This window comes from Bos grunniens, chromosome 16 (assembly GCF_055505025.1).
Source record: "Bos grunniens cultivar Pamir isolate PY7600 chromosome 16, Bosgru_T2T1.0, whole genome shotgun sequence".
Taxonomy (NCBI): domain Eukaryota; kingdom Metazoa; phylum Chordata; class Mammalia; order Artiodactyla; family Bovidae; genus Bos; species Bos grunniens.
In genome coordinates, this window is record NC_141180.1 from 36,871,279 (window position 1) to 36,892,025 (window position 20,747).

Here is a 20,747-nt window from a genome sequence, read left to right on the forward strand (position 1 = left end):
TATAATGTGGGATAGTAATACCTGTCCCATGGGGCTCATGTAAGGAGTAGATAATTTACACATGTACTTTGGGCCTGGCATGAAATAATCTCTCAATAAGTGTTGGCCGTCAACATCATTTATTATTAACATCCTTTCATGAGAGATAAAAATCCACACTCCTTCCAACTTCATAAGATAGTTACATCACTATGTTTTTATTTTTTTTAATTTTTGGCTGTGCTGGGTCTTCACGGCAGCACTCAGGCTTTATTTGCGGCACTTGGGAGCTTCTCTCTAGTTGTGGCATTTGGGCTTCTCTACTTGCAGCACGAGCACACAGGCTTGGGAGTTGTGGTGCACAGGCTTTGTTGTCCTGCGTCATGTGGGATTTTAGTTCCCTGATCAGAGATCCAAGCCAAGTCCTCTGCATTGCTAGTAGATTCTTAACCATTGGATCACCAGGGGAGTCCCCACCATTTTGATTAAATAAACATTTATTGTGTTTATTGTAAGGACTTATCTGGTGGCTCCAATGGTAAAGAATCTGCCTGCAATGCAGGAGACCAGAGTTTGACCCCTGGATTGGGAAGATCCCCTGGAGAAGGAAATGGCAACCCACTGCAGTGTTCTTGCCTGGAGAATTCCATGAACAGCCTGGTGGGCTACAGTCTGTGGAGTCACAAAGAATCTGACATGACTGAGTGACTAAACACACATACATACACATACATCTAAATATCATTTATAGCCGAGCCACATAGTATACTATGATTAAATTTCTTTTCTGGTGTGTGTTTTGCTCTGTTTTTCCTGTGGTTAATTATTGCCTTGTCTTTTAATTTTGTATCACTAATTCTTCCCTCAAATCCCCGAGAAAACTGTGACTCCCCTCAACACAGGCATCCACCAGTCCCGCTTCTGGAGCCTTGTGGCCTCAGCTCCAACCCTGCCTGGTTACTCCCCGAACAAGAGTCCACCACGGGCAAGGGCCGTGAGAAGGAACACCCAGGTCCTGACTTCTAAATCTTCCTCTCCAGCAAGAGGAATCAGGGCTCCTTGGGAACATGGCTGTAGCAGGGCAAGTATAAAATGAGCCCGGAACAGCTCGCCGTGTAGGAAAGGACAGGCACCAACGGTGGCACGCAATTGTGGAATGGGTCTTTCTGCTCTGAAGGCCTTTATTGGGACGACTGGCAGAACTCGTAGGGTCTGAGGATTAGATATGTTCACATCCCAAAGTGAGGCTCCTGATTTGAAGGGATGTATTGTGCTTAGGTACGGGAGTAGCCTTGTTTTGGGGGATGTTGAGGGATCATGTCAGAACTCTCAAGTCATTCAAGAATTTTAAATTATTATTTATTTTATTATTTTTGTTTGGCTGGGTCTTCATTGCTGCTTTCTCTTTGAGGGCTTTCTCTAGTTGCAGCAAGTGGAGGCTACTCTCCAGTTGAGGTGCATGGGCTTCTCACTGCAGTGGCTTCTCTTGCTGGGGCACAGGCTTCAGCGGTCGCAGCACATGGGCTCAATTGTGGTGCATGGGATTACAGCGCATGCTGCTGTTGCCCTGAAACATGTGGAATCTTCCTGGACCAGGGATTAAACCCGTGTCCCCTTCCTTGGCAGGCAGATTCTTATCCACTGTACCACCAGGGAAGTCCAAGGAAAAAAATTCTTTACATTGTTCTTGCAACTTTCCTGTGAGTTTCAGGTCACTGAAAAACAACAGCAAAATTATTAGTAAAAGTAGAGAGTTGTTAGGGAAGGTTGTACCTTCTCTTTGCTATAGCAGCTCACAGATGATGCAGATGCTGCTAGTCTGGGTCCCTGAGTGAAGAGGAGGCAGGGCTTCCCTATATGTGAGATGAATTTGGAGTGTGGATGATAAGTCAAAACTCTGAGCTCTGGGGAACTGGTACCATCATAATCTCACCTATCTTGATCAGCTTGGAGGCTCTGCTCAAATATCTGCCATCCTTGGCTCCCCTTCACCTTTGAAAGAGAGGCTTAGAAAGTGGATGGAGAGACTTAACCTGACAGTCCAGAGGTTGGGAATCTGCCTCCCCATACAGGGGGCATGGGTTCGACCCCAGTCCAGGGAGACTCCACATGCCTTGGGCAACTAAGCCCTTTCTCCACAACTACTGGGCCCGTGCTCTAGAGCCCAAATGCCACAATGCAGCAAGAGAAGCCACCACTGCGATGAGAAGCCTGAGTAGGGGCATGGGAGGGTGGGAGTGGTGCTTATCCACGGGTGGAGTGCACTTGTTTGTTGAGGGCCCTCAACTGTGAGAATCTATAGGTCTTTGCTCTTGGACGGTTTAGTTTTTCCCAGAAAGATCCCTCTAGTTTCTCGTCTTTGGAGGAAAAGCTTGGTCGCCAGTGCCCTGGGAACTGGTGAAAGAAGCAGTGTTTCCACTGTTACCAAACCAAGCTTGAGTTCACGCACCCACTCACAGTAAAGCCAGTCTACTGCTCCTGGGTTGTGGTGAAGGACAGTTCAGTGTTTATTGCAGGCACCAAGCAAGGAGTCTAGGCAGCTGGTGCATAAAAGGCCTGAATTCCCCAAAAGCTTTCAGGGAAAGGTTTTTTTAAGAAGACAGGACAGAGGAGCCTGGTGGGCTATAGTCCATGGGGTCACAAAGAGTTGGAGTGAGACTTCCTTGGTGGCACAGTGGATGAGAATCTGCCTGCCAATGAAGGGGTCACGAGTTTGGTCCCTGGTCCGGAAAGATTACACATGCCTCGGAGCAACTAAGCTGCCCACCCTAGAGCCTGTGCTCCACCACGAGAGAAGCCATGGCAATGAGAAGCCCGTGCACTGTGGTGGAGAGTAGCTCCCACTTGCCACAACTAGAGAAAGCTAGGGCAAAGCAATGAAGACCCAGAAAAAGATAGGGGAGGGGAGAGGGGTTGTGATCAGTTTGTGGACATTCTTCTGATTGGTTGTGATTGGTGAGTGGTGAGGTAAGTGGGAGTCAGCATCATTAACCTTCTGGTTCCAACCAGCCTGGGGTCTGCATGCTTATGGGCAGTATATAGTTATCTTCCACCTGCTGTGGGTTTTGCGTGTGCTTACTCAGTCCTGCCCAACTCTTTGCCACCCTTAGGACTGTAGCCCGCCAGGCTCCTCTGTCCATGGGATTTTTCAGGCAAGAATACAGGAATGGGTTGCCATTTTCTCCACCAGGGGATCTTCCTAGCCCAGGGACTGAAGCCGAGTCTTCTGGGTCTCCTGCATTGCAGGTGGATTCTTAACCTGCTGAGCCGTCGAGGAGGGCTTCCCTGGTGTCTCAGATGGTAAAGAATTTGCCTGCAGTGCAGGAGCCTGGGTTTGATCCCTGTGTTAGGAAGATCCCCTGGAGAAGGGAATGGCTTCCCACTCCAGTATTCTTGCCTGGAGAATTCCATGGACAGAGGAGCCTGGTGGGCTATAGTCCATGGGGGTCACAAAGAGTTGGACATGACTGAGTGACTTTTACTTTCACTTTCCATCAGGGAAGGTCATGGTGGGGGTTTTAGTATCTGCAAAATAGCTCAAAGGTTCAGCTCAGTTCAGTTTAGCCGCTCAGTCACGTCTGACTTTTTGCGACCCCATGGACTGCAGCACACCAGGCCTCCCTGTCCATCACCAACTCCTGGAGTTTACTCAAACTCATGTCCATTGAGTTGGTGATGCCATCCAACTATCTTATCCTCTGTCGTCCCCTTCTCTTCCTGCCTTCAATCTTTCCCAACATCAGGGTCTTTTCAAATGAGTCAGTTCTTTGCATCAGGTGGCCAAAGTATTGGAGTTTCAGTTTTAGCATCAGTCCTTCCAATGAATATCCAGGACTGATTTCCTTTAAGTTGGACTGGTTGGATCTCCTTGCTGTCCAAGGGACTCTCAAGAGTCTTCTCCAACACCACAGTTCAAAAGCATCAATTCTTCTGTGCTCAGCTTTCTTTATAGTCCAACTCTCACATCCATACATGACTACTGGAAAAACCATAGCTTCGACTAGATGGACCTTTGTTGGCAAAGTAATGTCTCTGCTTTTTAATATGCTGTCTAGGTTGGTCATAACTTTTCTTCCAAGGAGCAAGCGTCTTTTAATTTCATGGCTGCAGTCACCATCTGCAGTGATTTTGGAGCCCCCCAAAATAAAGTCTGTCACTGTTTCCACTGTTTCCCCATCTATTTGCCATGAAGTGATGGGACCAGATGCCATGATCTTAGTTTTCTGAATGTTGAGTTTTAAGCCAACTTTTTCACTCCTATTTCACTTTCATCAAGAGGCTCTTCAGTTCTTTTTCCGCTTTCTGCCTTAAGGGTGGTGTCATCTGCGGTTACTGATATTTCTCTCGGCAGTCTTGATTCCAGCTTGTGCTTCGTCTAGCCCAGCGTTTCTCATGATGTACTGTGCATATGTTAAGTAAGCAGGGTGACAGTATACAGCCTTGACGTGCTTCTTTCCCTATTTAGAACCGGTCTGTTGTTTTACGTCCACTTCTAAGGGTTGCTTCTTGGCCTCCATACAGTTTCTCAGGAGGCAGGTCAGGGGGTCTGGTATTCCCATCTCCTTAAGAATTTGCCACAGTTTGTTGTGATCCACACAGTCAAAGGCTTTGGCATAGTCAATAAAGCAGACTTTTTTTGGAACTCTTTTGCTTTTTCGATGTCAAAGGACATGGCTAAGCATATTATCTGTAGTCCTTGAGGAGCAACTAAAGGTCCCTGGCTTTGTTTAATGGCTCAACTATGATTATTTTACCTTGCTTGATTGTTTTCCTCCAATCTGATTCCCACTCAGCAGTGGAAGTGATATATGCAAAATGTGTATCGGAATAATTAACGTGCTCACAAGGCTCTAGGCAGTATGCCTTCTGCCTGTCCCTTCAGCCCACATGAATGGCCCCTCCCCCATCTCTCCTGGCTCCTCCAACTCCCTGCTGCAGCTCCTCCAAGTGTCAAGCTCCCACCTGCGTGAAGCATCGTCCCAGGGCCTCTCTGCCTGGATTTTCCTTCCTTGCCTGCTAGTCATCCTCTGCCTCTTCTCCAGCTCCCAGCTCTCATCCTATCCGACCCGATTCCGTCTTCCCATTGCACGCTCTCCTATGTACCCCTTCCTCTGTAGACCTGTCACAGGAGTTATTTTCACTCTCACTTTACTTTGAGCTCCACGCACTGTAGGCTCTTGCATCAGTCGGCTGTTGCTGCATAACAAACCACCCTAAAACACAGTAGCTTCCAGCCACAAATCATTTGTTCTCACTCACATTTCTGCAGGATGGCTGGGGGCCAGTTACTCCCACCAGGCTTGACTGGGTGACTTTGCTTTGGAATCTAGAGCTCCCTGATGTGGCTCAGAGCTCTGTTCTATGCGTTCATCCCAAGGAAGAAGGGGTAGTAGAGACTCTTGAGAAGCTCTTCTGATGATCACAGAGGTGCCAAGAAGTAGAGCCCAGCGGTGCAGGCTCATTCAGTCTGGTTGCACCACACACTGCTTACATCCCATTGGCCTAAACAAGTCTGAGTTCCAGGTCACGGGGTGGGGAAGGAGCATCTCCAGTGGCTGGGGTAGAGGACAATAAATATTTCTCTCCAGCAGTTTTCAGTCAGCATTTGCTTGAGCAAGATCAAGCATATGGGCATAAACAGATGCAGAATTCCAGGAGGGTCCTGCATGCTTTCCAAGTTTGACAGGCCCAGTGCTGGCCTTCAGGAAAGTGTCTGGGAGATTTAATGCAAAGGTCAACATTAAGATCCCATGGAAGAGCATAGAGATGCCCATCCAATTTCATCATGGCCGCAGAGGGAAATCCTGGGGTGGACTCTCTCCTCACTTCCCTAACCGCTCTAGTGATTTCTCCTTTCATTACACCGACCCTGTAGATGCCCCACAGCCCACAGCCAGCCAGCGGTCAGCCCTGAGTGCCCTGCCCGAGAGAGCGTGCTGCCCTGCTGGCCACACCCAGCAGTGCCCTGCTTTCCCTCTTCTGCTCTCAATGACAGACGGCGTGTTCCCATGTCTGGAAGTTACCTCTCAGAACCTGTTCCCAGGGTCAGGCAGGAGGCTGACCGAAGCTTCCCTGCTCAGCCTGGAACTTCAGCTGGGCAGCCTTTTCTACTCACAGAATCCTCCTCCACGATCATACTATAGGTTTGGATACCTTAATTCTTTCTCTCTTTTAAAGTTTATTTGTTTACTTTTGGTTGTGCTGGGTCTCGGTTGCTGCCCAGGCTTTTTCTCCAGTTGCGGCGATTGGGGCCTACTCTCTCATGGAGCATGGGCTCTTGGGCATGCAGGCTTCAGTAGTTTCGGTTCGTGGGCTCTGGAGCACAGGTTCAATGGTTGTGGTGCATGTGGTGCCTAGTTTCAGGCGCTCCATGGCACATGGGCATCCTCCCAGACCAGGGATTGAACCTGTGCCTCCTGCACTGTGAGAGAGATTCTTCACCACTGAGCCACCAAGGAAGCCCCTGGATACCTTAATTCTTTCTTCTTCCAACCTGCTCTCTCCTGGAGAGACATATTCAGGACATTGCCAATGAGCATACAGAACCAGCATCACCAATTCCCAGCCAGAAAGTGCCAGGCTTTGTGCAGAAAAGTGAAAGGACTGATGCTGTAAGGTCTTGGAGGCATTTTGCCAGCAGTGAGGCAGAATGGGAGCTGATTCATCTCTTTCTCCAAACTGGTCTCTTGTGGAATCAATGCTAAACCTTAAAAGCTCGAAGCACAGAATGGGAGCTCACTCCCACTAAAATGCTTGCTTAATGAGTGTGGTAGTAGAGCTTCTAGCTGGAAGAATGGGTATCCAGAGATGAGCATGGAATACAGAGGTCAAAGCTGAGTCCGGACTCATTTTCAAGGGGTCGACCAAACATGGCAAACTGCTGTGGGGGAACAGGAAGGAAATATGAGTCCCTGACTATCAGGGGTCTCTGCTCTGCCATTTGGGACGACGGGTGACCTTTCTAGAACCTTTTCATAGAGATTTAAAAATGTATATATTTGTTTGGTTGGTTGTACCAAATCTTAATCGGAGCACGTGAGCTCTTAACTGTGGCATGCGAACTCTTAGTTGCATCATCTGGGATCTAGCTCCCTGACCAGGGATCAAACCTGGGCCCCCTGAACTGGGAGCACGGAGTCTTCGCCACAGGACCACCAGGGAAGTCCCATATGTAGAGTCTTAACGATCGAACTGAGTCCACTTGAATACTTTTGTATTCAAGTATGTTTGTATGTATGTATGTTCCTAAAGAAAAATAGTCCACCGAGCAAATTTATATAAAACGACTCTTTCTTATCAGTTAGTCTCTGAAATGATCTCATTTACTGTTTATTTTCTGTCTCTCCCCCTCCCATGGAAATTCTCTGAGGTAAGGAGCCTGGTCCGTTTTGTTCACTGCTCTCTCTCCAGCCTGCAGAATAGTGCTGTTCAATACTTATTCATTTGGTTCTTCAATATTTAGTAAAAGAATAAATACTTGGAGAGGTGCTTCACTTGTACTGGCATTTGACTATAATAGTGAAGATGTTCCCATGGGGGAAAAATACACTGAAAGACTATTGAAAATGTCCACGGGAGAGTCAAGATAGGCATCAAGGTCTCAGCCAGCTCACTTCCTGGCACTAAAAGTGTTTTTGAAGAACTTTTCAATAATTATTGTGACAAATCCAAGGTCATCTATTCATTTCTTCTCAAGGTCATAGGAACTCTCCTCAAGCCTGGTTGCTACCCAATATCTCATTTAAAGTAGCTGAGGACTTCCTTGGTGGTGCAGTGGTTAAGACTCCATGCTTCCAATGCAGAGGTCACAGGTTCGATTTCTGGTCAGAGAACTAATATCCCACATGCCACATGATGCAGCTAAAAAAATTAAAAAAATAAAATTAACCTGCGGAAACTTTGCTCAACATCACCCCTTTGTTCTGATGACCAGCAGTGTCTGATAGAGCTACACTGCAATATCACACTCTGCCAGCAGGTGTCACTGTCTGCTAATTATGTGATCCGGAGTGAACCCCAGAAGAGTTAAAGAGACTGTCTACCAAGTCCCAGGTGGCACAGTGGTAAAGAATCCACTTGCCAGTGCAGGAGACATGGGAGACTTGGGTTCGATTTCTGATCAGGAAGATCCCCTAGAGTAGGAAATGGCAACCCACTCCTGTATTCTTACCCAGGAAATCCTATGAGCAGAGCAGGGCAGGCTACATTTCATGGGGTCACAGAGAGCTGGACACGACTGACTGAGCAGGCACGCACTAACTCATGAATGCTCTAAGATCAAAGTTCTGAAAGGTAAGGTCTACTCTACTTCAGTTTTACTTCATGACATCTCGTATTAAGCATGCAGAATGGGTCTAAATTCGAAAAATATGTTTCAGTTCTTTTTGTTCTGGTGGATCTTGTCACACTTTTGTGTTATGGATCCCATGATTTTCTAGAAAACTTATTTTTTTTTTTATTGTCAATAATAGTATCTCTGACTCACTTTGTTGTACAGCATCAAGTAACACAACACTGAAAAACAATCATACTCCAATAATAAAGTAATAATATCTAAAATGTGTCTATTATCTTGACATTCCTCAAAACTTTCTGCATTTCATTTTAACACAATACCTTGCACATGTTGTGCTCAATTAATATTTGTGGCATGACTGCTACCCTTCCCCCACCACCAAATTCTGGGAAACATGTACAGCGATTCAACAGAGGAGGAAACTGGGTCCTAGAAAGATTAGGTAACTCGCCCAAGGTTACACAGCTGGTGAATGACAGTGCCTGCTGGAAGATTCTTGAGACTACAAGGAGATCAAACCAGTCAATCCTAAAGGAAATCCACCCTGAGTATTCATTGGAAGGACTGATGCTGAAGTTGAAGCTCCAATACTTTGGTCACCTGATGGGAAGAGTCGACTCACTGGAAAAGACCCTGATGCTGGGAAAGATTGCGAGCAGGAGGAGAGGGTATCAGAGGATGAGATGGTAGATAGCATCACCAACTCAATGGACATGAGTTTGAGCAAGTTCTGGGAGATAGTGAAGGACAGAGAAGCCTGGTGAGTTGCAGTCCATGGGATTGCAAAGAGTCGGACGTGACTTAGCTACTGAACAACAACAATCAAGACTACGCAGTTGGTGAATGGCAGCTGGGGTCTGCATTACTTGTCTAACACCAACTCTCTCGTCCATTCCCTTCAAACACCAAAAGGGACTCAGAGACAATGGGAGCCCCGAGGAGGCGGGAGCTTGTGAAGGCAGCAGAAGTCTGCTCTAAAGGCTTGCAGTGTGTCTGAGATAGCTCTGGACAGACCTTTTATCATCACAGACAGCAGCTGAGAGACTTCTTTGGTAGTCCAGTGGTTAAGACTCCAAGCTTCCACTGCAAGGGGCATGGGTTCGATCCCTGGTCAGGGAACTAAGATCTGGCATGCTGTGTGGTGTGGCCACAAGAGAAAAAAAAAAAGAAAAAGCAGCTGACAGCTAATTTGTTATCTAACAATTTCTCCCCATAATTTTCCCAAAACAGAGAAGGGAACAAACTGTGTTTATGCAAGTGATGAAATGTAAGTGGAGGTGGAGGTGCAGTTGAGGGGGGAGATGACACCACCAGAAGCCCATCATGCCCCCTCCCTACTCACCCCCATGGAATGACAGATAAGTGGTTTAAGACTTGAGTCAGTCTTCTAATTCCTGGATGGTTATCTGCTGATGTCACAATATGTAACAACCCTGATACTGGGAAAGACTGAAGGCCAAGACAGACGGGGGCGGGAGAAGATGAGATGGTTTAGATGGCATCACCGACTCAATGGACATGAATTTGAGCAGGTTCTGGGAGATAGTGGAGGACAGGAAAGCCTGGCGTGGTGCAGTCCAGGGGGCTCACAAAGAGTTGGACACGACTTAGGGACTGAACAATAACATGTATCTTTTTAACAAAACAATACTGCTCGTGCTGATAGGACGAGTATACACCCCTTTCATACAATCTGGACTCCACTATTGCTCAACACTGTTCCCAGTCACTGCGGGATGACCAGCTTCCCAGCATCGGTCGGCCTACCTGCCCACGTCCTGGAGGAGAGGAAGGCTCACTCCCCAGGGATTCCTCTGGGAAATTTAGGTCAGTGCGATCTCATTACCCACTGGATCAGAGCTGATATGTGGGAGTGCTGAGGCTGTCTTACCTGGAACAGTGTGTTTCAGGGTCCTCGTATCAAAGGTGGGGTCTCAGGTCCCAGATGGATGGACTGCCACTCGAATTATACCTTGGTCTGCCTCAGTCTAAATTTCCTAAAGGAAATCAACCCTGGATATTCACTGGAAGGGCTGATGCTGAAGCTGAAGCTCTAATACTTTGCCCACCTGATGCGAAGAACCCGTTCATTGGAAAAGACTCTGATGCTGGGAAAGATTGAAGGCAGAAGGAGAGGGGGGCAACAGAGGATGAGATGGTTGGATGGCACTGACTCAATGGACATGAGTTTGAGCAAACTCCGGGAGATGGGGAAGGACAGGGAAGCCTGGTGTGCTGCAGTCCATGGGGTCGCAGAGTCGGACATGACTTAATGATTGAAGAACAACAACAAAGTTGAACTCCAAGCTCTGCTACGACGAGGCTTTTCACCAGTTACTCCTGCTGATGCCGGAATCTTGGCCTCTGGGCAGTGGTGCCGAACTGAACCTCTGAAACAGAGTTTTGGGTGACATAGAAAAGGATACTTTTATTGCTTTGCCAGGCAAAGGAGGCCTCTGTGGGCTCCTGTCTTTGAAAACTGTGTGTCTCAACACTGGAGGATTTGATGAGGAGCTTTATAACAATAGTACAAGGGTGGGGTTGCTGGTAAGACTAGGCTGTGTGCAGGACCTGCAGTCCTTTGATCTGCTCTCAGGTGATCTTTATTTTTAAAATTTTGGCCACACAGTCAGGCATGTGGGATCTTAGTTTCCCGACCAAGGATTGAACCCAAGTCCCCTACAGTGAAACAGAGGAGTCTTAACCACTGGACTGCCAGGGAAGTCCACCAGGTAATCTTTGTGATGAACTTTGGTTTCTTCAGTCTGGCCTCAGGTGGTCCTCCCAAGGCATGGAGAATGCTGACATCTTCCATTTGTTGGGTTTCACTTCTGTGTACTCAGTGTACTCGGTCGTGTCCGCCTGTGTGCGACCCCATGGACTGCAGTCCACCAGGCTCCTCTGTCCATGGAAGTTTCAAGGCAAAATACTGGAGTGAGTTGCCAGTTCCTACTCCAGAGGATCTTCCCCAGCCAGGGATGGAACCTGAGTCTGTTGTGTCTCCTGCGTTGGCAGGCAGATTCTTTACCACTCGTGCCCCATCAAGAGTTTAAGACACTGTTAAGTGTGTCCCTTGAGGCAGAATGAGGACCCTACCCCAAGGCTGTTTCTTGGTTGTTCCTCCCTTGACTCTGCATCACCCCTCTTCCTGGATATGCAACTGCTTGAAACAGCCCTTTAGAACTCCCGGGAGGTGCTGGAGCCTGAACGGAAAGGCTCCCTGTGCCCAGGAACCCCTGCAGGGTTCACTGCCTGATCTCTACAAGTCAGTGTAACAGTTCTGCCCTTATAGTTATGGTAAAGATGAAATTACTACGGAACCACATTCTTCTTAACAGCTTCTCCAATGTGAATCTTCCATGCCCTTCAGTGAACACTACACACTACTGGGGGTGGAGGAATGTAAAGAGATTTGATCTTTCCAAAGTTCTTTCTTTAAAATCTTCCCAGTTCTAGAGGGCAAGTGACTGCTCTGTTGAGGGGAGTGGAGGAAAACTCCTTTGGTGGCTTGGAGCCAGCTGACACTTTTATACAGACAAGTCTTGGGTGGGGGTGGTGGGTACCCACCTGGCACTCTTTCATTCATTCAACAAACATTCATGGGGAACCACCAGCTGTATGCTCAAGGCCATCAAGAAGCTGGTGATGCCCTGGTACTGGCCCCTCAGGGTCTAGGAATCCCAAGACACCCTCCCTGGGTCCACCTAGATGGAAGTGCCTCAGTCGGGGGTGGGGGGGCTGGGGGGGGCGGGGCTCCAGCAGGACTGGCAGTCCTTGGATTATCTGCTGGCCAATGAACTGCTCTCCTGTGCCCTAGAAGTACAGAACTTTTAGTTTCTGATAATTTGAGATGAGGGTTTCCTAGGTGGCTCAGCAGAAAAGAATCCACATGCAATGCAACAGAAGTGGGTTCGATCCCTGGGTGGGAAGATCTCCAGGAGAAGGAAATGACGACCCATTCCAGTATTCTTGCCTGGAAAATCCCATGGACACAGGAGCCTGGTGGGCTATAGCCCAGGGGGTTACAAAGAGCCGGACAGGACTGAGCGACTAAACAAGCAAAGCCTTGCTGCCAAGGTTATTGAAATAACCCTGACCCTCCCAAGAGGCCAAAAATATTATTATTAGTAAGCCCCCCCCCCCCCCCAACCCCGCCCCTACGCTGACCCAGCACCGCTGCAGCCCTCCGGGTGTTGCAACCAAGGCCTCTTACCCAGCGGAGGCTGCCCAGCGTTTCCCAAAGACGCCTCCGGAGGGACCACAGCCTCGGCGCCGCCCGGAGCGCCCCGATGGCCTCCGGGTGGGGCGATGGCGCAGGCAGAGGAGGGGGGGCGGTGGCAGAGGCGGTGGAATGACCGCCGGGCACGTGACATACCACCCGCCCCCCCGCCCCAGCCGTGCACGCCGCCCCCCGCGCGACCGCCTGAGCCCCAGCCGGGGGAGGGGCGAGGCAACAAGAAGAGGGGCGGGGCGGGGCGGGGCGGGGCGGGGGCGGGCTGGTCCCGCCCCTAGCGCGTTCCTTTTTCACTTTAAAGCCTTTGGTTGCATTTTCTTCTGTGCACAGAAGTAGCGCGCTCGCGGCAGGCACCAGGCTCCAGCGCTGGCGCCGGGGCCGCGGGGAGGAGGCGACTTCGCTCCCTGCGGCGAGAAGCCTCCTCGGCCCCGGAGAGCGGGCGGCGGCGGCAGCCTCCCCGGAGCGGTAGGCAGGGCCGGGCGCGGGGACTGGGTGGGTGGGGGTCCCGGCCAGGCGCGTGCTGGAATCGCAGCACCTGGGGATCGAGTGGGCACCCGGGCGCGGGGCTGGGGTGGCGTCCCGCCTGGAGACCCGGTACGGGTACGTGGGGAACCCTTCTCTCGCCACGGGTCCCAGGAGAGGGGCCCGGGGCGCCGCCCAGCGCTGCTGCGGCTGCTGCCCGTGCAGGCGCGGGCAGGTCGCACGGCCCCGGGCCCCACCTGCGGGGACGAGACGGGGCGGGAGTCCAGGCGGCCCGGAGACCGTCGGACCCGGGATTGAGTCTTGGCGGCTGCAGACCTAGGAAGAAGCCCGGGACGCACGGCGGCCCCCGGCGACTTCTAGTTGTCCAGACGCCGGGGGGGGGGCCTCGGGATCGTCCCTACGGCGGAGGCGGGGGCGCCGACCTGCCCCTTCCGCTTAGGGGCAGCGCGACCCCACTCCACGGAGTTACTGTCGCTTTTCCCGCCGGTGGGGGCCGGGATCCGCATCACGGCCCAACTAAGCACCATCGGGGGTCCCCAGCTCCGCCGGCGGCGCCTCCCCCAGGGAGCCCGCCGGGCGACACCCCGGGCGGCGCCGCCCTCCCCGCCGCCCCGGAGCCGCCGCGGCTGCTCGGGCAACCAGGGGAGAGCCGACAGTTCTGTCGGGAAATCGATTAAAACAGAAAATCCAGAGCAGCCCGGGTCAGTCGGTGGTAGCTGTCCTGTTCAAGTTCAAGGCAGAGGCTCCCGGCAATGCTAACGGCCCCGCGGGGCGATGGCTTGGTATGCCGGGGAGGGACGGCGAATTGTGTGTGTGAGTATGGTGTGTGCTGAGTATGTGTCTTTGTGAGCCCGTCTGCGTGTGTGCGTGAATAAGTGTATGAATGTGTATGTGTGATGTGTTTGTGTGTGTGTGCCTGTGTGTCTCTGAGTGTGTGTTTGTGCGAGTTAGTGTGCACCTCTGAGTGTGTGTGTGTGGTGAGTGTGTCTCTGTGAATGTGTGTGCATCTCTGAGTGCGTGTGTGTCTGTGTGGCTTGAGTGTGTGTATGTGTGTGTGTGTGTGTGTGTGTGTGTGTGTGTGTGTGTGTGCCATCCATGGTAACCTGGCAGTGAGGATCGCTGGCTCCTGGATCCGCTTAACTTGCCTTTCCCTGCTTGGTTCTCAAAACAGGGCTGCCCTGAACCAGGGTACAGGGCAGGAGGGCAGGGCGCCTGGTACCAGCTGAGGAGGGTGCAGGCTCCTCCCTCCCTCTCTCTTTTTCTCTGAAAATGAACTGAACAGTTCGGGGGTGAGTTGGCAGGGGCCGCTTCCTGAGTGAGTAATATTTAATTAAATGCTCCAGCCAGTAGCATCAGAAACTGGTCATGAGTTGAGTTTTAACAGGTGTTGATGGTAAAAAAGCATCTCTGGTGACTAAAGCCTGGTGTCCTTGAAAGAATTCTCTCCTGGGTAGAACATTTAGGGGGGGCAAACCTGGAATCCTGGTTTGGGTGTGAGGACAGGAAGCAAGCTAGGGGGCAGGGCTGTCCCTCCCTTTTCTGATGAACCCATTCCTGACACCACCCCCTTCCCAGTGGCTCCCCCACTGGGAATCACAGAGCTGGGGAAGCCGTGTCTTATTAATACTTATGGGGCATTCATCTGGGCCGACCCTTCCTTTCCTGCAGAAGCCCAGAGAGGGTGGCTGGCTTACCCAGACTGCACAGCCAGAGCTTGTGGACCAAATCTCGGGAGCCCTAACTGTTACTGGTTGGTTACTGTCATTGGTTACTGTCGCTAGTGCTGAGATCATGGGCCAGGCACTTCGTGTCTCCCCAGATGTCAAGTGATGGGCTGGATCAGATCATTTCAGTTTTCTTGTTCTCTTACTGCTTTGTCTTCTGCAAAGCGAGCTTTACCCAGTAGATGGAGAGAGAGAGAGAGAGAGATGGGGTGGCATGGCCTAATGCAATAATAACTCTACAAACTTCCTTTCCTTTCCCAGTCTGGCTCCCACTAGGGAAGCAGAGAGAATAAAAACAGAGGCACATTGACCGCAGTGGCTCTGACAGTCACGAGCAGGGCAGGCCTGGCGTCAGAGAGGTTGGGGCTTTAGGGAGAATCAGTGGGTTCTGGGGCTTATTAGGGAGGAGTGGTTCTGCCCGGGGTCCCTGATGATGTCACTTTGGAGCTGGGAGAGGCTACTTTCATTGGGCTGCTCCAGCAAGTCTGAAACCACCCTTCAGTGGGCTCCCTTGGGTTGCCTGGTAAAACTCTGACATGGCCTGGGCAGTCATCTTCCTTTGAAGCAGGGGAGGAGGGTAGGTGTCCAGCTGATGGAGGCCCACACTGCCTGCTGCTGAGCTGAGAATGATGGCTGCATGTTCCCTCAGGGCCGTACCTTCTCCCACCTTCCCTCTCCTCCTGGGTGAGCAGAGACTTGCCTGCCTTGTATTTTCACATTTAGTAAAACCTCTGATTCATACAGTTTGCGAGCTGTGTTCACGAGCTTCGTCTAGGAATTTTGCAACAATTCCTCCCAAGAGCTAGGTTCTGGCTGTTGTTCATGATCGATTTATCTTTGTTCCTGAAAAGTTTGAGAATGAGCTTCTTAATCAGGACAGAAGCACAGGGTATGCCTCGATCCACCTAGGGATGCATAATCTCATCCTTCCTCCACAGGCCTGACTAATGAAATTCAGGCTTAAAAGGACCTTTATTTTGGACTTTCAGCTGAGTGCTCTTCTATATCTCGGTTATCTGATAGCCTCCCTCCCACCTCCCCAATCTAAGAGTAAAAATTCTGCTCCAGTAGGTGCCAGACACTGTGCTGCTAAGTGCTTTATGGGTGAGATCTTGTCTGACACTGATGATGGTAAGAATAAGAATATTAAAGAGAAATAATGTTATCTGCTACTAGGCTCTGATCTGAGTCCTTGACACATTAACCCTTGTCTTTTTCCTAAGAACCCAGGGCAGCAAGTGGGTTCTTCCGCTGTCCACATGGCTTGGCCAAGGTTAGGATTTTGGCACCTAAGCCCTTAATCAGTACAGCCTCCCACCTCCATCACCGTAGCCTTTCCTTAAGGAAGCATGTGTTAATTTTTAAGTAAAAAATTGTTATGATTATGGAAAATTTCAAACATATACCAAAATTGAGAGAAATATAAGGTTCCCTCACCAGCTTCAAGTGTCAGCATGCACACACATGAATGTATATGCACATATGCACGCCCGCCCCCACCCACACATAAACACACATCACACACACGTACTGTTCCTGGCTTGTGTATGGCTCGGATGCTTAGTCGTGTCTGACTCTTTGGGACCCCATGGACTGTACCCACCAGGCTCCTCTGTCCGTGGGATTCTTCAGGCAAGAATACTGGAGTGGGTTGCCATTTCCTCCTTCAGGGGATCTTCCTGACCAAGGGTTTGAACCGGTATCTCTTGCATCTTCTGCATTGGCAGCAAATTCTTTACCACTGTGCTACCTGGGAAGCCCTTTCCTGGCTTGTTGGGAAACAAATCTTAGACGTAATGTCAGGTTACCTGTGAGTTCTTCCTAAGAAGCTGTTAGAGGAAGCATTAAGTGTCCAAGGGGCTTCCCAGGTGGCACTAGTGGTAAAGAATCCACCTGCCAATGCAGAAGACAGAAGAGACATGAGTTCAGTCTCTGGGTCGGGAAGATCCCCTGGAGGAGGGCATGGCAATCCACTCCAGTATTCTTGCCTGGACAATCCCACGGACAGAGGAGCATGGCAGGCAACGGTCCACAGAGTCACAGAGTCAGACACGACTGAAGTGACTTCATGCACGTAAATATCCAAGATGTGGACTTTGGAGGGCGAGCTGGGGTAAAGGTACTTTTCCAGACTTGGAGCTGAGGGTCCTTCCTGGCTGGGCCAAGGGGAGGGTGGCTCTAGAGAGGGATCTGTCCTGTTGCCACGCACCACCCGCTGCAACCCAAAAAACGTTTGGGAAACTTCCTGCTGTTTTGTGTTTTAAAAGTTCTATTCCTTGCCCAACATAATGAAGAAGTGCGTCTGCTGGTTGGGAGACATAGCACACAGGCTCCCTGGGCCTCCGTTGGAGGAGCTGCCAAGGCACAACCCTAGCTGCGCCCCCCAACCAAGGCTGGGCCTGGGCAAGGCAGGCCTGGGCTTTCAGGCAGGGCTGGACAGCAGGAATGTGGAAGTGGTTGATCCACAAATGCTGTGCCAGACCTAAGCCTGAGCTTAACCGTCTTGAATTCCCCTGTGGATGATGGTGGGCGTGAGAGCCTCGGCCGCCCTCGGGGTACCTCTGGAGGAGGAAGGAGGTGGTGGGTCATGCGGTCCCAAGGCTGTGGACGTGTGGGATGTCAATGCCACACTGAGTAGAAATCTAGGATCAACCTGGTGACACGGTCTTGACAGGTGCCCCAGCTGTGAACAGCCCTCGCTGGACAAGCTGCTTGTGGTCACACACAGCTGCCGGCTCTGCCCTCGGGGCCTCTGGTTGTTCAAAATGTTGCCTTGGGTTCCGTCACATCTGTTTCCTGCCGGGCGGATGGCAGTGACCACATTTTCAGGGTGAAATTGGCAGGTTTGGTGACTTGTTGGGCGTAGGGCATGAAGAAGTGGGAAGAGTTGCAGGTGTCTGTTGGGAGGTCAGAGTGGCTGGTGACCCTTTAGGGAGGGCTGGGGGCTAAGGAGACATGGGTGTGCCTTGAACCTGTCCCAGGTGGAGATGGTCTCTGCAGATATGTCCAGATGGCAGGTGGGCCTAGGGCTCAAGAGAGAGGTCTGGGCTGGAGACAGAAACTTTGGAACCTTCTTTTAAAGCGGGTTAGTGCCATCCCACAAGAGAGTGTTTGGCATGGGGTGAGGCATGCCTGGGGCATGGAACCCTCATTCCCAGCATTTCAGCTAGAACTGGGGAAGAGACCCTGGCACTAGCACCCTCAGCCTAGTGTTCCCGCCTGGCCTGTGTGTCCTGGGAGAGTCCACCCCGACAAAGAGGGTGTGTGCTGGGGTCTCCACAGTTGGCACCTGGATGCCCAAAGGCCATCTGGAAAGACTTCTCTTGGCTTAAGGGTTTGATTTTTCTCTCTCTTATCTTAATCATGGTAAAATGTACATAACATCAAAATTATGTCTTAACCACCTTTAAAAGTTCTTTATTTGATTTTTGGCTGCACGGGGTCTTTGTTGCTGCCCGAGGGCCTTCTCTTGTTGTGGCGAGCGGGGCTGCTTGTGGTGCACGGGGCATCTCATTGCCCTGGCTTCTCTGGCAGAGCACAGGCTCCAGGTGCACAGGCTTCAATAGTTGTAGCACCTGGGCCCAGCAGTTGTGGCACACGGGCATAGCTGCTCTGTGGCATGTGGAATCCTCCCGGACCAGGGATCCAACTCGTATCCCCTTCCTTGGCAGGTGAACTCCCATCCACTGTATCACCAGGAGTCCACATCTTAACCATTTATAAGCGTACAGCTCGGTGGTATTAAGTACTTCACTTTGTTCTACCACCATCACCCCCTCCATCTCCAGAACTCTTTTCATCTTGTGAAACTGAAGCTCTATCCCCATTAAGCACTAGCTCCCCACCTCCCCTCTCCAGCCCCTGGCAACCACCATTCTACCTTCTGTCTCTGTGAATTAGACCACTCCAGGCCCATCAGATAGCTGGAATCACATGTGCTTGTCCTGCTGTGACTGGCTTACTTTTCCTAGCATGATGTCTTCAGGGGTCATCTGTGTTGTAGCACGCGTCAGAATCTCCTTCCTTTTAGGGCTGAATAACATTCCATTGTATGCATGGACCACATCTTGCTTATCCATTCATGCGAGGCTGGACGCTTGGTCTCTGCTTTTTCATTGCTCTCCCTGAGAGTTATAGGCTCCCGGGAAGGAGCCCTCATCGTGGGCCTTAGGGGTCCCTGTGGGAATGCAGAGTAAGGGGGCTCTGATGGTGGGCTCTGGGGCTCCTGCCCCTCCCCAATGTGACTGGCCCAGCTTCACAGCTTGCTGTGCCCTCCAGCTGGTCAGAGGTAGATGAGGCTGCTCATGGGGTCATGCATGGACCTGGGAGCCAGGGTCACAGCCGGGGGGAGGGGCCCCAGGACTCAGGCTTCACTTGGCCGAGAGCTCCCAGACCTGCTGTTAGGGTGGGAGAAGCGGCCCCTCCAGCCCCATCCAGCTTCTCGTTCCCAGGGCAACATACACCTGGTTTCCCCTCCCTCACTCCCCTGGCACTGGAAGGTCTTTCCAGGAGCTCCTGGAGGTCCCCGTGCTAACTGCCCAGGCTCTCCAGGACCTTCTAGCTCATGTCCACTCACCATCCTGCTGCTTTGGCGCCGTGGCCCCCTCTCCGCCTACAGAGCACTCTCCCCCGCCCCCTTCCACCCGGACCACTGCTGCCGCCTCTTGGCCCTTTCTACCTTGTCTCCCCCACAGACCCCTCCCACCCCCACCCACAACCCCTCCTCACATCTCTCTTGGGCCACCCACCTCCTCATGCCGGCCCCCCTCACCCCCTCCTAGCTTCAGTCACCAGCATCTGAATCCTGCTGACTACCCCCACCCCTTGGACTCTCGTCATAGGACCTGACCGCCAAGTTTTCAATTCCCAGATCGGCATCTTCCCCACGGCTCCGTGGACCATCAGGAACTCCAAAACAAGCCTCTTCTCGTGCGCTGTTATTGACCCACTTGTGTTCATTCTTTCATTCAAACTTTTGTTGAGCCCCTGTCGTGTGTGGCCAGTCTGCTGGGGCTGAGAATACAATGATGGAGTTGAGGGGGGTTCCTAGCTCTCCGGGTCCTATCTGTCGAGTGGGAGATGCAGGCTTGTCTCCCTGATGACCTACCCTGGGGCGTAGAGGGATACTGACAGAGAGAAGGTCGTCAGGAGGCAAGTGGGCCTTTCAGGTGGAAGGATGGCAGGTGTGGAAGGTGAGTGTGGGCCAGTGTGTGGCTGGAGTGGGGCTGAACGAGGGCAGAGAGGATGGAAAACACCAGGAGGTGAGTTTGTGGGGGAGAGGGGCCAGGATATTAGGAAACACTCCCACAGGGAGGGGGAGGACACCGGGGGATACTCCAATGGGGAGGGGAGGACACTGGAGGGTGTTCCCATGGGGAGGGGGGACTTTGGGGGTTGCTCACACTGGGAGGGGCAGAACCCAGTGGATGCACCTGGAGGATGGGCTCTCGTGTGGACTCTTCAAGGCAGTGACTGAGTGTTTCAGGGCAATGACTCGTTCTGTTGGCTGTCTCCACCTTCTTGGCCATGAGTCCCCACAGCAGGGTGGCTGAGTCCTGGGCTTCCATCGTGGTGGGGTACATGTTGCTTCCTGCTCCAGCTCATTACATTTTCACTAGGTAGCTTTGACTGTGGAGAGCCCTCTGGGCACCACAGAACTGGTGTGTGAGGCAGGGGAGAACCTATTCTCCTGGGGTATGCTTCTTACCCTCCAGCCCAGATGCAGAAGGGAGTGTGGGGGATGTGGGCATAGGTGGGCAGGCAAGTTGGGCTTGGGGATGCTTGAACGCCAAGCTGGACAGTTTGGATGTGATGGAGTCACCATTGTAGGAAGAAGAACCACACACAGGAGATCAGGAGGAGAGCGGGCAGCGTGAATGCACGCACAGTGCTGGGCTCAGAGCACTGCCACCCACAGCCACCTAATGGAGGTTGGCTTCTCTGGATGCTCTCCCAGGGGCTGTGTGTGGCCAAGTGGCTCAGCCTTCATAATGTCAGTGAGGCCTGTAGAATAGGTACGTGTTACCCCATT

General features: G+C 51.5%; 1 protein-coding gene and 1 long non-coding RNA gene across 3 annotated transcripts in view; one reads left to right on the forward strand and one right to left on the reverse strand.

Annotated features, from left to right (window-relative positions):
- Nucleotides 1–1,321: 1,321 nt before the first annotated feature.
- On the reverse strand, nt 1,322–12,733 carry LOC147356601 (uncharacterized). 2 transcript variants are annotated; one of them, XR_015143375.1, is made up of 3 exons: nt 12,489–12,672; nt 10,167–10,665; nt 1,322–1,694 (listed from the first exon to the last, which is right to left on the reverse strand). It is a non-coding gene; the product is annotated as an uncharacterized LOC147356601 (long non-coding RNA). The 2 variants fall into 2 exon arrangements; XR_015143374.1 differs by lacking the exon at nt 10,167–10,665 and having other exon boundaries at nt 12,489–12,733.
- A 100-nt stretch (nt 12,734–12,833) lies between these two features.
- Nucleotides 12,834–20,747, forward strand: part of SPSB1 (splA/ryanodine receptor domain and SOCS box containing 1) — a 70,894-nt gene continuing 62,980 nt past the window's right edge. Inside the window, exon 1 of the mRNA XM_086344335.1 lies at nt 12,834–12,974. The gene's annotated coding sequence lies outside the window, so the exon portion shown is untranslated. The remainder of the gene's footprint in view (nt 12,975–20,747) is intronic.